The sequence below is a fragment of the Hippoglossus hippoglossus genome, chromosome 7 (assembly GCF_009819705.1).
Source record: "Hippoglossus hippoglossus isolate fHipHip1 chromosome 7, fHipHip1.pri, whole genome shotgun sequence".
Lineage (NCBI taxonomy): Eukaryota > Metazoa > Chordata > Actinopteri > Pleuronectiformes > Pleuronectidae > Hippoglossus > Hippoglossus hippoglossus.
In genome coordinates this window covers 16,883,525-16,896,125 of record NC_047157.1, presented here as the reverse complement: position 1 = coordinate 16,896,125, position 12,601 = coordinate 16,883,525, and the positions used below count along the sequence as shown (strand labels likewise).

Sequence of the window (12,601 nt, the reverse complement as noted above, 5' to 3'; positions counted from 1 at the left end):
GCTTTGGGAATGATTGGCACAAACTTCTCCTCCTATCTGACAACTTTGAATAAATATTTTATGAGACAGGGTTGAAAAGAGAGGATTCAGTGCAGAGCAGAGTTTAGACAAAAGTGCCGCAGGTGAGAAGGCTAAGAGGGCATTCACGCTGCTAACAGCGCTGTTTTGAAACAACATACAGGTGGGGTGCCCTGGTGGAGGCACACAGATGAGGCAATGAAATCTGATCTGAGAACAGATACATGCAACAGTAATACTCAGATACAGAATCAAAGCTGCATTTATTTAGATTTTCCTTCTGACGGTTACACGTTAACAGCAGAAATACTTTGTTTTGTAATTCACCAACTATGTGTGTTAGCATGTAATTGTCCAAAACAGCGCTTTGCTGGATGATGTAGCATTGTACTGCCGTTACCATGATCCTGTGCATTGCTGGACTGGCTTCATTCAAAGGAACGAGAGAGCTGTGTTTTTCCATGTAGACCCAAACTCAGCCTGAATATGGCCTATAGACAACTGTCGATCCAGCCAGCATGTCTGAAAGCATCCCCTCTCTTTAAAGCTGAGTATGTTTTATATTGTACAGTGAATACAGACATTGTACATTTGAGACAGTGGAAATATTCTTAGCTATATCAAATTCAAGCTTTCTTTGGAAAAAACATCCTGTGCTTTATCAGAGGAACTGATTCATATAATGTTTCCCCAATGATTCTAAAATTCTGCCTCAAGGATTGTAGCGTGTTGCATAGAGGGGTTTAAACGTGGGTACTTTTTTTAACTTACGGTGATTTTAGACCCCCTGTCCCTGTATGACACAGACTAACGGCACTCGCTCTACAATCAGGGCTACATATAAAAAATTACATTCATATACACAGCGGCTTACGCACAATAACACACAGCGAAAGGCTCTATAAATACAGTGTGGAGGTAATGTTCATCGTGTAAAGTAGGCGGATTAACTGGAACCAGGTCAGAGCAAAGGCAGAGCATGCTCTAGCTTTTCTCCCATTTCGATGCATTTCTCGACATTTCTTTTTTTGACATTGCTTTTCTGGCTCTTTTTTTTGATGAGGTGGACAAGAGTGGTTATCTCCACCAATCCCCACACAGTCCTGCTCCCCCACTGCCCCTTGTCTCCAAACCTCTCAGTGCCATGTCTCTACAAAGGCAAGCCAGTCTCTATTTTTCAGGGTTTGAGAATTTTATGACCCGATTATCCATCAAGCATATTGATATATTGAATTATACATGTGCACACCACTGTGTAGACATGTATATATTGTCATTATACTGTTATACTAAGAGCACAAACGATGCACTCTGCCCATTGGAACAGGGCCAATTTGTCATCAATGAACTTGTAAACTTGTGAGTTATTTCATGAATGAATGAGACCAACAAAACAATCGATATCGTAGTGTTCATGAGCATCTGGTTTAATGCACATCTAATGGCGTCAATATCTCTCTCTATCTGCTTGTCTCTTAGATGGCTGCATGAAAGCAATAAATGGGGAGGATGAAGTAATGAAGCAAAGCGAGAAAAGGAGAAGGAGAAGAAAGAGGAAATGTGGGGGGACGGGAGGAGGAGGGGGGGGCATCTTTATTCCAGGAGTCAGAGTATAAAGAATGCACTTCAGTGAGGAAATCTGCCTGCATGCGTTTCTAACCACCTCAGTATTAAACTCATCCATCCTGGGAGACAGAGAGACTGAGCGAATCTGCATCGGCACAGCAGTCATCTTTCACCTGTAGCTATAGCAGAGATCTTGGCAGTGCATAATGCAATGTGATGATAAAGCCTCCTTTATGACCAGCTGAGCCAATAAATCCGGATCAGTTCTGACCTCTTTTCTTCTCCCTCCTATATCTCCTCCTCTCTGTGGCTGAGCGGACAGCGGGTTTCAGCTGCTGAACTCTGAAGCCCAGAAACTCATCCTGATTCCTATTTCTGCCTCAAAGCAAAGCAGCATCACAATAGTAAAGACTAGAAGAGCTGTGTCTCAATTCAGGGGCCGCATCCTTCTGAGGCTGCATTTGAAGACTAGTTAATTGCATCACAGAGGTGCCACTGGACAATCTCATTTTGAAGGCTCCTTTGAACGCGGCCGGGAAACGCGTCCTTCCATCCCTGAGAACTGAAGGCTCCTACAGGTGGATCCTTCCAGGCCCAACGTATTCCAGGATTCATCGTGCTTTGATGAAAAAGTGTTTTTCAAGGAGGTAATGATGCCAGCAAGCGACAAGACACCCAATGCTTTAATATCACACTTCAACTCAACAACACACATGTTAAAAAACCCAGGGGTATTAAAACGTTCCCGTCATGTCAAACTATTGGCCCTGTCGCTAAGCAACAGCGGGATGAGCTGGTGACGCCAATCACTGAAATCCTCTGTAGGCCCGACCATCTCATTTCAGTTGTGGCCCACAAAGGAGGCAAGGTCGACCTCGTTCTCTGAAGGATGCAGTCCCTGAATTGAGACACAACAAGAGTCATCTCTTGAGTCGAGGAAGTCGAGACGCTTGACACTTTCCCCCACAAGAGCAATGAAAGCACTTCAAATGTATCTTACTTCCCTGAGTTTGTATGATCATCATTTTCTAATTGTCTTTGCCGTCTCCCTGAACATTTCTTCTGGTGCAAACTCCCTAACACATTTTTTTCAATTAAAAAAGCAGCAGCCCTTCCGTAGCTTGCCTTAGCTACAGTATATCACTATTCAGGGGACTGTCAAACAGAAGATGAGGGGTTGTAGTCTTGGCAGACGACAATATGATCGGATGGGGAGCCACAGTTGAAGGACTGATAAAGCAATGGCTTGTTGGATCCATCTTTACAACAGCTTGGGGTGTTATGTAAGGGGCGATATAGCCGGGGCTGGAGGAGGAAGAACAAATTATGAATCCCAATGACATATATAACGAGCAAGCAATAACAAGTGATCGCTACACTTAAGTTATAGTTTCCTTTGTGCTTCTATTTTTTGTTTCTCATCATCATTACATTCCATCACTTGTGCTCTGTGTCCTAGCTCTGCTGGCCCAGATTTTACCCCAGTTTCAACACTTTTTCTTTTGCTGAACTCAAAGAAAGACTGATTCTGGACAGCCTATATATGCGCTTCCAGTTCAACCCTGTTCAGTGTGAACCCGCACGAGGAAAAAAAGAAATCAGATGGAAGTGTGTTAGCGTATGCCGCTTGGTCTCCAGGGGGCATTTGGAGGAAGTCAAACTCTGGCAGTCTGGTTTCACCGTCTTCTTTCTCTGTTCCTAATTCCTCTCTAAGCCACTGCAGTCGGTCGCACAACAGTCTAATGATAGATTAGAAGAGGTGGAGAAAAGATGTGCGAGATGGGCCAAAAGGAGAGAGAGAGAGAGAGAGAAAAAGAGGCTGAGAGATGAAGCTGGAAGGAATGCGGAAAAAATAAGATAGAAAGCACACGCTTTCTGTCTCTATCTCCATCGCTCTTTTCCCTTCCATCTCTCCGTTTATCCCTGTTTCTCTGTCGCTTCCAATCTCCCTCCCTCTCTTCCCTCTAACATAAGACAGCCATGGGAATAGGATAGCTCATTACTAATTCATTGTTTCTCGCCACATATGTATTTACAAGGCCTTGAATACTAGTTAATTCAGTATCCTACAACAAAACGCAGAAAAACACTTCTTTCATCCGAGCGATTAAGTGGCTTCCGAACTCCGGGAGTTGGATCGGAAGATTACGTCACCTGTCTTTTCTACTCTTATACTTGGTAGGTTTTCATAGACGAAGTCCGACACCGCTGAGCAAAGGTCAGCAATCAATAGCTATGTTTTCTTATCCGGCTGTCAAGGTAATTTTGAGTTAACTTTTGACATGCTGATGAAGAGATTCAGCGTAAAATGGATGTGTTGCTATCACCTGAGGTGAAATGAACAGACTGCATGAATTCAAAATGAATCTATATACTGTACATCTGAACACGCAAACGGCGAGAGGAAATGAAAGAAGTCTTTACAGCGTGCTATTTATTTCTCGTGCAACAACCTTTCAAGTGGAACGAAAGCAGAATTGCGGGGATTTCACTGACATTTGCTTTTTCTCTTCACTCTCCTCTAAAACAAAATGTGCAGGCAAGTAATCGTGTAAGGGCTAAGGGAGGTTGAGTGAGAAATGCACAAATGGAGAAGTAATATTTTCAATAACTGAAACTACATTTATTACTCCAGTTGGCTTTTCAGGTGAAACAATTAGATTGAACGTGTGCACGGTCAGAAAACTGCTCTGCATGATCGGACCTGACGGCGGACAAATCGATGACCTACTTATCGACTGCCAGAGCTGGAGGAACCCAGTGGGATCACGCCACACCATCTGCACCTATACACAGGTGAGTCACAGGTAATCATATCACCCATCAACCATATTCAGGCTGTTGATAACCAGTTTAATTGAATTAAATGTTTCAGAATTCAGACTAACACTAAAAAATTCATTTTTTTATTAAATACCTCCGACAAGGAAGATATGGTCTTGCCTGCTTATGTTTGTTTGTTAGTCAGCGGGATTGTACAATAACTACCATTAAAATACAACCCATTAAATTTTGCTGCGGATGTAGGTCCAGGTTCTCTGTTTTCTCTTTCTTTAACATTGCATTTTTCAACACATTCAATAATCTCTATCTAGTAAAATGATATGTGGTTTTTGGTGAATGTTTGGCCTTGAAAGAAATATGTGTTCCCTGAGTGCTCTTCTAGTTTTCTTATCTAAATTCTAAACTCTCAATATACTTGTAGATACCAGACATTAATAAGACTTTATACTTTATACATCAATAGTTTCCTTTTATTTCTTGTCTCAGTGTGTGTGTGTGTTTGTGAGGAAGTAGCTGATGTGTGTGTGTTAGTGTAGTAACACATGCTTCACTTCTTTCATTACCTCTGCCAGTGAGATTGGTGGGTGCATGTGTTCTCTCCTCTCTTTGTCCCTCTCTCTGCAGAAATATTTCAGAAAGTTACGGGTGAATTTGGCTGAAATTTGATGAACAGATCTCTGGCTGCGGGATCAGTCGCTTGCGTTTTGGCAGTGACCCGAATCTGGGATTACTGCCATTGTAAATGTTTTGTAGGTTGTGTGGTTTTAACTGTGGGCTAATGCTGTTTTATGTAATACCAGCAATATTCAACGACCGAAAAAACATGCTATGGTAGCCTCGTATGACAATACAGCAATACAATGGCTATATGTTGTGTAGTAGTATTTATAAGCTAATGTATTAAAAACTGCTGTATTAAAAATGAGCTGCCTTTTGTTGATTCAGTAATTTGCTGATTGTTTCTTTCATTTCAACAAACTATGAAACTCATTATCAGCGACTACGCTAACTGGTGCTAGCTCTGCAGGTAACAAGCTTTCACTGGCTGAATTGTTAGAATTTGGTTTGCTGTTGGTGCGACTGAAACAAAAGGTGCCGATAGAGATGCTGCAGCTTTAAAGATTATATTAGAGAATATGTCTTCCTTCCTGCTGCTGTGGCTATAGCCAGTTTTTATTGCGCATTCATTTCTCCCTGTGCTGAGTGTCCCTATAGTCCATCTGTGAGACCATGATGTTTGTCATCAAGATGGTAGATGCTAGACATTTTTCTCTGGGTTACATCATCATTTTTTATAGATCTAAACTTTGCTTCTAGACATGAGTGTCTAGTCTTTTTGTGATGTTTGCATGTTCTCCCTGTGTCTGTGAGGTTTTTCTCCAGGTGCTCCGTCTTCCTCCCACAGTCCAAAGACATGCAGATTGGAATTCATGTTAATAAGAGATCCTAAATTTGACAAAAGGTGAGAATGTGAGTGTGAATGATTTAATGGCCCTGCGATACACTGATGAGCCTCTTGCCCAGCTGGAATTGGCTCGAGCCCCTTTAAAGGATAAGAGGTATAGGCTAAATACAGTATAATGGGGATCTTAATAAGGTGCATTTGGTGAAGTAAGCAGCCATTTCTGTTTTCTAAGACAATGTGCTACAATTATATATCACGTGAGAGATTTACATTTATATAAGTTTATATATATGCTGTCTGTTTTTTACTTTACTCGACTTAAAACTTTTTTGATTTACATACTCGTTGATGTGAACATGACATCACGTATCGTTTTATTTATTTATTTTCATTCATCCATTCATTCATTCAAATGGCAAACACTATATTACACAAGTGATCTTTTTAGTAAGACGGATAGATGGATGGTTGGATAGATAGATAGATAGATAGATAGATAGATAGATAGATAGATAGATAGAGAGAGAGAGAGAGAGAGAGAGAGAGAGAGAGAGAGAGAGAGAGAGAGAGAGAGAGAGAGAGAGAGAGATAGATAGATAGAGAGATAGAGAGATAGATAGCGTGTTGTTGGGGGTTCAGTAGAGGACAGAGGGAGCAGATGAGAGTTGATGGGAGGGTGTGAGAGCAGGAAGGCAGTAGATGAGTAAGGAGGGCAGGAGAAACCTCTGGCACCAAACTCAGTTAAGGAGTAAACAAACAAACATATGCTCTGTGTGCAGTTTATCCTGAAGCTCATCCTTATGTAATATAGGTGGCACATGTGGTAAATTACAGGAGGAGGATTTTCTTTACACTCTAGCTGGTTTCAGAGTGTACTCATTACGTGTTCTTCTGGTTTATCTCCTTCACCTTATGTTTTTGGGCCAGGGTGATACAGATTTCCTTCCTTTCCGAATCCTTGACAAACAACAGCGATACCTCCGAGCCCCTGGGCCACGTGAGAATCATTCCCGGCCGCCAAATAGGTGAACTATAGTCTAGAGCGAACTCTCCGTCACACGCAGGGTTCGAAAAGTCATTCTGCTGGATCGATGCAACACTTAATCTCCTGCAACCACCATCTGCAACCCATCCTCGCGCTGCTGTAAACTCTCTGTGGTTGTGGACACTGTGTTCGCGTATTGCAGCAGAAGCCTGTTACTCTGAAGAATCTCAGTGGGAAACGTTCACCTTCAACAACATGGGAATCAGAGGGCGTTTACTCTCATCCACCATTAACGTCCATTATGCCATTAGTTACTGAATATTGATGCCCGCATCACCAGCATCTACACAACCATCCTATCAGGTTTCCTTTTGGTGAAATCATAAATCTGTGAACATGGCTCCTATCTGCCAGGTCAGGACAAGAAATGCTGCTCTCTCTCTCTCTCTCTCTCTCTCTCTCTCTCTCTCTCTCTCTCTCTCTCTCTCTCTCTCTCTCTCTCTCCTTCCTTCACCCTCTCCTTTCAGTCCGCAGTGAGTCAACTCAGAGAAATATGTGGGCTGATCGATACCACCAATGTTACTGTAAACATGAGCATCACTCATCCCTTCCACATACTCCCTTCTTTCTTCGGTGTTTCTGTCATAAAGGCATTACCTGAAACATATTTGTGTTTGACCGGAGTTTTAATAACATTCATCACCCTCGACGAAGTGGTCTGATAATCAATAGCACTGATGTTGAGCGTCCGGTGTAAAGCAATCAACGCTCACTCTTCCATTTAATTGCATTCAAAACAGGGGCAGACATGGACTTGGATAGAAACCGAGCTCTTATAGATCTTTTATTATGAGACCACAGAACTGTGTCAGCGTTTTCCTGTTTGTTGAACAGACCTGTTCGTAAATTAAAACAACATGAAACTGAGAAGCAAGTCAGCTGGAGAACTTGTTTATTGATGGTCAAGTTGTTCAACAGCGTTATTCAGAGGAGAGTGAATACCTCCACCGAAACCTCATCTCTTACATGTTTGTATTTCTAAAGGTAGAAAATAAATTATGGCCCATGTCTTAAAGTAACTTTACACCTAAGCGAATTGTTTTATTATATCCTATGCTACGATATATATGTGATCTTCGCTGTCTGTTTGTTGATTGGTTATTTAGTTTGGTTTTTGGTCAGCAGTGTTAATCAAAAGCTTCGTGGACTTCCATCAAACTTGGGAACATGGGCAAAAAATAATCCAAGGAATTTTTGGATGTATCCAGACAAAAGGGCAGATCTAGGATTTTTTAAAATTATTTTCTTTAGCAGCATTACACAAAAACAACTGAAAGGATTGCCACCACTGGGTGGAAGAATGGGACATGGGTCAAGAAAGAACCCAACACATTTTGGTGCAGATTTTGACAAAGGGCCAGGAATTTGTTTTTTGCTCTTGATGAAAGAAAATCAGGTGAATTTAGAGGACTGCTATCTATGAGTGTGTGCAATTTGGGAACCTTGATGGAGGTATGTGCTCTGAGTGCCAGTCTTGGTTCGTCTTCACTGCTGTCCATTTGGTTGTTTGTTTGTGAACAGGATTACACAAAAACTACTAAATGGATTTCCGGAACACTTAGTGCAAGGATGGGATATGGGCTGAGACAGAACCTATTAACTTTTGGTGCAGATCCAGACAATGAGGGAAATTATATCTTGGCGGAGGTATGCGCTCCATAGAGTACCATCATAGTTGCTTTTGACAACTGGTTTCCGAATCAGGCAAATTTAGGAGACTTATATCCGAGTGCTGCAATTTGGATTGGCTTGGTAGAGTTTAAGGGGACTGACTGTTGGGCCTCTGGAGGTTTGCATTCTATTGAGTTCCTTTCTAGTTTTGTTATATATGTGTTTTTGTTTGTTGTTTTTGTTGATCTTCCTGTTCAAAATCTAACCATGCACCAAACCAAGCAAATGTAGACATAAAGTACGAAAGGCTTCACTCAACAGTTTCAAAACGACACGACCAAGCACACAGATCATATAAAGCCATTACATCTAAGTTAGATTTTTCTGTGAGATGATTTACAAATGTACTCGTCTCTTATGTATCCATCCCGTTGATGTACTTCATTCCCCAAATGTTTCTGACTGATGAGTGCATCATCGTTGGTCCCTCAGCTGGAAATCTCCAAAATGAATCCTGCTCTTTAAAAAGGCAGCAGACTGAACTGTGTGGATACAGGGTATAACTTGAGCTGCATCCTCCTTTCTCAACCCCCCCCCCCCCAAAAAAAAAACAAAACAACAAAGTTAGTGACGACAAAACATAAAGTCTGTGCACACCTGAACAAATACATGCTGCAAATCACTGAAACCACCTTTGTTTGACTGTGTGCTCGGTCTGTGGTCTGTCAGTTATCTAGCTTGTCCAGTGAAAAAAGGATAGCAGAGGTTTTTTTTGTTTTTTTGCCGTGAACAGTGCGGTACACGAAAAAAAAAGGCAGACACATGATTTGAAAGCCTTTTGTCCTTTAGGCTGAGGCCACAAACTCTAAATGAGGTCTCGAGAGAATTTAAAGATAAAACACAGGTCGGATTATACGACAGCAGCACGGAAGAACGGGTGAGAAGATAGATAGATAGATAGATAGATAGATAGATAGATAGATAGATAGATAGATAGATAGATAGATAGATAGATAGATAGATAGATAGATAGATAAAGGACAGATGGATGGATGATGCATAGATAGACAGACAGATAGATAGATATTTTTGGGCGAAAACATATTTCCACTTGTTTTTCTCGTCTGCCCCCCTTGTGTCATCCCCAGCCTCTGTTCCTACTTTGTTCACTTTCTAAGCTCCGTAACCTCTTTTAGTCCGTCTCTGGGGTGCAGCAGCCGCCTGAACACACTTTATTTTCACTGATGTTGTCTCTGCTCTCCCCCTTTGTGAAATCGAACGGGCTCATATAAAGCAAGTTAACGAGGCCATGGGTGGACTGACCAAAAATGAAATACGAGATACTCTCTGCTGTGGCTTTAATAAACACACAATCAATTTTGATATATGTGTAGCTATAAAAACCTTCAATCGTGATTTTAGTGTAGTGCTATGTATGTGCTCTGCTGTTGTACCATGAAGCAGAACTGTTGCCTCTCTCTCTCTCTCTCTCTCTCTCTCTCTCTCTCCCAACATTTGACCTTATTGTGTTATCGGTTCTTTCAAAAGTCCATTTAAAGCCTAAGAGCTTCAGCCTTGGTTCTTCATAAACCCCACAGTCATTATGCTGACCTAGTAAAGTGGTTGGTGCTTCTGGAGCGTTTGATGCATAATTAACAAGTGGGGATGCTGAAGCTGGATGCAGCAGCTTCACAGAGTCAGACAGAGGTGGAGAAGGTGCGACGACCGGAAGGTAAACGCCTTGCTTTTGCTTCAAGGAAGACTCAACGAGTGCAGACAGATAATCTCAGAGGAAAACTTCTCAATGCTGCAAAATGACTCTCCAGTGTGAACCAACTGTGAGGCTCTTTGATTTCAAAATGACTCCAGTTGATGAGGGGCTTTGAAAGAGCAAACGTGATGATCATGAAACCTAAACCTGCCACTTCTGTGAGTGAACGCTGCACATTCATTTTATTTCTAAGGAAAGCCTTGACATAATAAAAGCATAGGAATGGAGCACCCAGTAGGTCAGTCCTCTTATTAAACCAGGACCCTGTTTTCACACATAGCAGTCCCCTAAATGTGCCAGATTTTTTCATCAAGATTCATGAATTTTCTGAAATCAAAGAAAATGTAAAAAACAACAAATACCCGCCTTATCTGGCAATGTTGAATAAAATGAAAAAGAAAATCCTGGATCCACCCCCTGATCCGGATCCACACCTAAATGTATTGGGTCTTCTGACCATTACATGCATCCTTAAGGTTTCAATCATCCAGTAGTTTTTTTTTTATTGCACAATCCTATTAACAAACAAACAAATAAACAAACAAACGGGGTGAAAACATAACCTCCTCCAAAGTTTGCCAAGTGCGTTAAAATCGCTCCATGGATGAACAGTGACTGCTTTTGCTGCCGACCCCTCATTCATTTGACAACACCTAAATTCAACAAGTCCGTTCCTACATGTACCTGACTATAACTTTATTTTGGCACAATGAGCAGCCTCCTGTTCATCCTGCTCCTGCCGGAGATAAGAGATTTTCGCCGCAGCTGCTTTTTACGCACGGCGGCCGCACACAGCGCGCATCACCCTCAGCAGCAGCAGCAGCAGCAGCGGTGATGGAGGCAGCGCGGCAGAAAACACCTCTTCTATCTCTTTTGTAATCGACCCCTCGTTCCCACCAGCATCAGCCTCATTGAATGAAAAAAAAGCGAAATGAACGCACCGACCCGCAGAGTTGACTTACCTTGAGTTGTCGCGGCTCCGGAGAAGTGTGGGTGCGCGTGTTTGCAGCTCCCCCTATCCAAAATAAATGGAAACTCTGGTCCTCCTACTTGGTACCTGGACTCGAAGTGGGAGAAGCAGAAGAAAGATATATGACAATGATACTAATACTTGCTGACGTACAGAGAGCGTCAGAGAGGTGAAGTAACCGCAGCCACTGCTCTGGCACGACTGTCTGTTCTTCGGTGAGAATTATAGTTTGCTTGTTTCTGAGTGCCGCCCGCCCTCCCACTCACTCACTGTCTCCCACCCATGAGAAATAAATAATCTCTCTCTCTCTCTCTCTCTCTCTCTCTCTCTCTCTCTCTCTCTCTCTCTCTCTCTCTCTCTCTGTGTGTGTGTGTGTGTCTACAGCAGGTGGGCATCTTTGAATAATATGAGATTATTATCATTATCAAAGACTGCTTGAGGTGTGTGAAGTGTGTGTCCTGCACCAGCTCTACCAACAATACCTCTTTACAGGTTTAAACACACAACTAACTCAGTGTCTGTTCTGTGAGTCTGAGTTGCTCCGGCCGTCCGGTGTGTGCAGGCAGCGGATTGGGAATGGTCGAGATTAAAACCGTGGGATTATACCTCAGCGTTCATCATTTCATGTCACACACACACAAACACACACACACAAACAGTGGAGGCACACATGGTGGTCAGTGACATCAGTCTTTGGCAGACGCAGACAGACCGATTCATGTGGGTAGGGATGGAGAGAAGGATGGGAGAGGAGAAGAGAAAAGGAGAAGAAGAAATAAGGAATATTAAGGGAGTGGAAACCTGGAAGGTCACAGGAAGGGTCACTGGAGGGAGGTATTTCCTTATTGGTTAATGCGTGTGGTTGTGGATGGAATGTGGCCTCATACAGTCCTGTGTGTGTGTGTGTGTGTGTGTGTGTGTGTGTGTGTGTGTGTGTGTGTGTGTGTGTGTGTGTGTGTGTGTGTGTGTGTGTGTGTGTGTGTGTGTGCGTGTGTGTGTTCTACATAGGCTACACACGGCCAAGTCGGTGTATGTGTGCCTGCATACTGACAGATGGCTACTGTAATGACGCAGGAACTAACTACTGGGTTTCTATGAGCCTGTGAGGTTAGTTGTGCACATGCTTGTTAGTGGGTTTGTGTGTGTGTGTGTGTGTGTGTGTGTGTGTGTGTGTGTGTGTGTGTGTGTGTGTGTGTGTGTGTGTGTGTGGCAGGGAGGGGGAAAGAGAGAAAAAGAGAGAAAAAGAGAAAAGTGCATGTGTGTGTGAGAGAGAAAGAGAGAGCAAGGTGAGTCTGATGCAACAGATATTGCTTTTCTGTTCATGCAGCCTTTACAGACAGACAGACACACACACACACACACACACACACACACACACACACACACACACACACACACACACACACACACACACACACACACACACACACA

The 12,601-nt window shown here is 42.6% G+C and overlaps 1 protein-coding gene across 2 annotated transcripts in view; it reads right to left on the bottom strand.

Moving 5' to 3' along the window:
* camkvl (CaM kinase-like vesicle-associated, like) overlaps nucleotides 1-11,375 on the bottom strand; it is a 37,118-nt gene extending 25,743 nt beyond the window's left edge. For both annotated transcript variants that reach the window (XM_034589386.1, XM_034589387.1), the window contains exon 1: nucleotides 11,163-11,375. The gene's annotated coding sequence lies outside the window, so the exon portion shown is untranslated. The remainder of the gene's footprint in view (nucleotides 1-11,162) is intronic.
* Nucleotides 11,376-12,601: the final 1,226 nt, after the last annotated feature.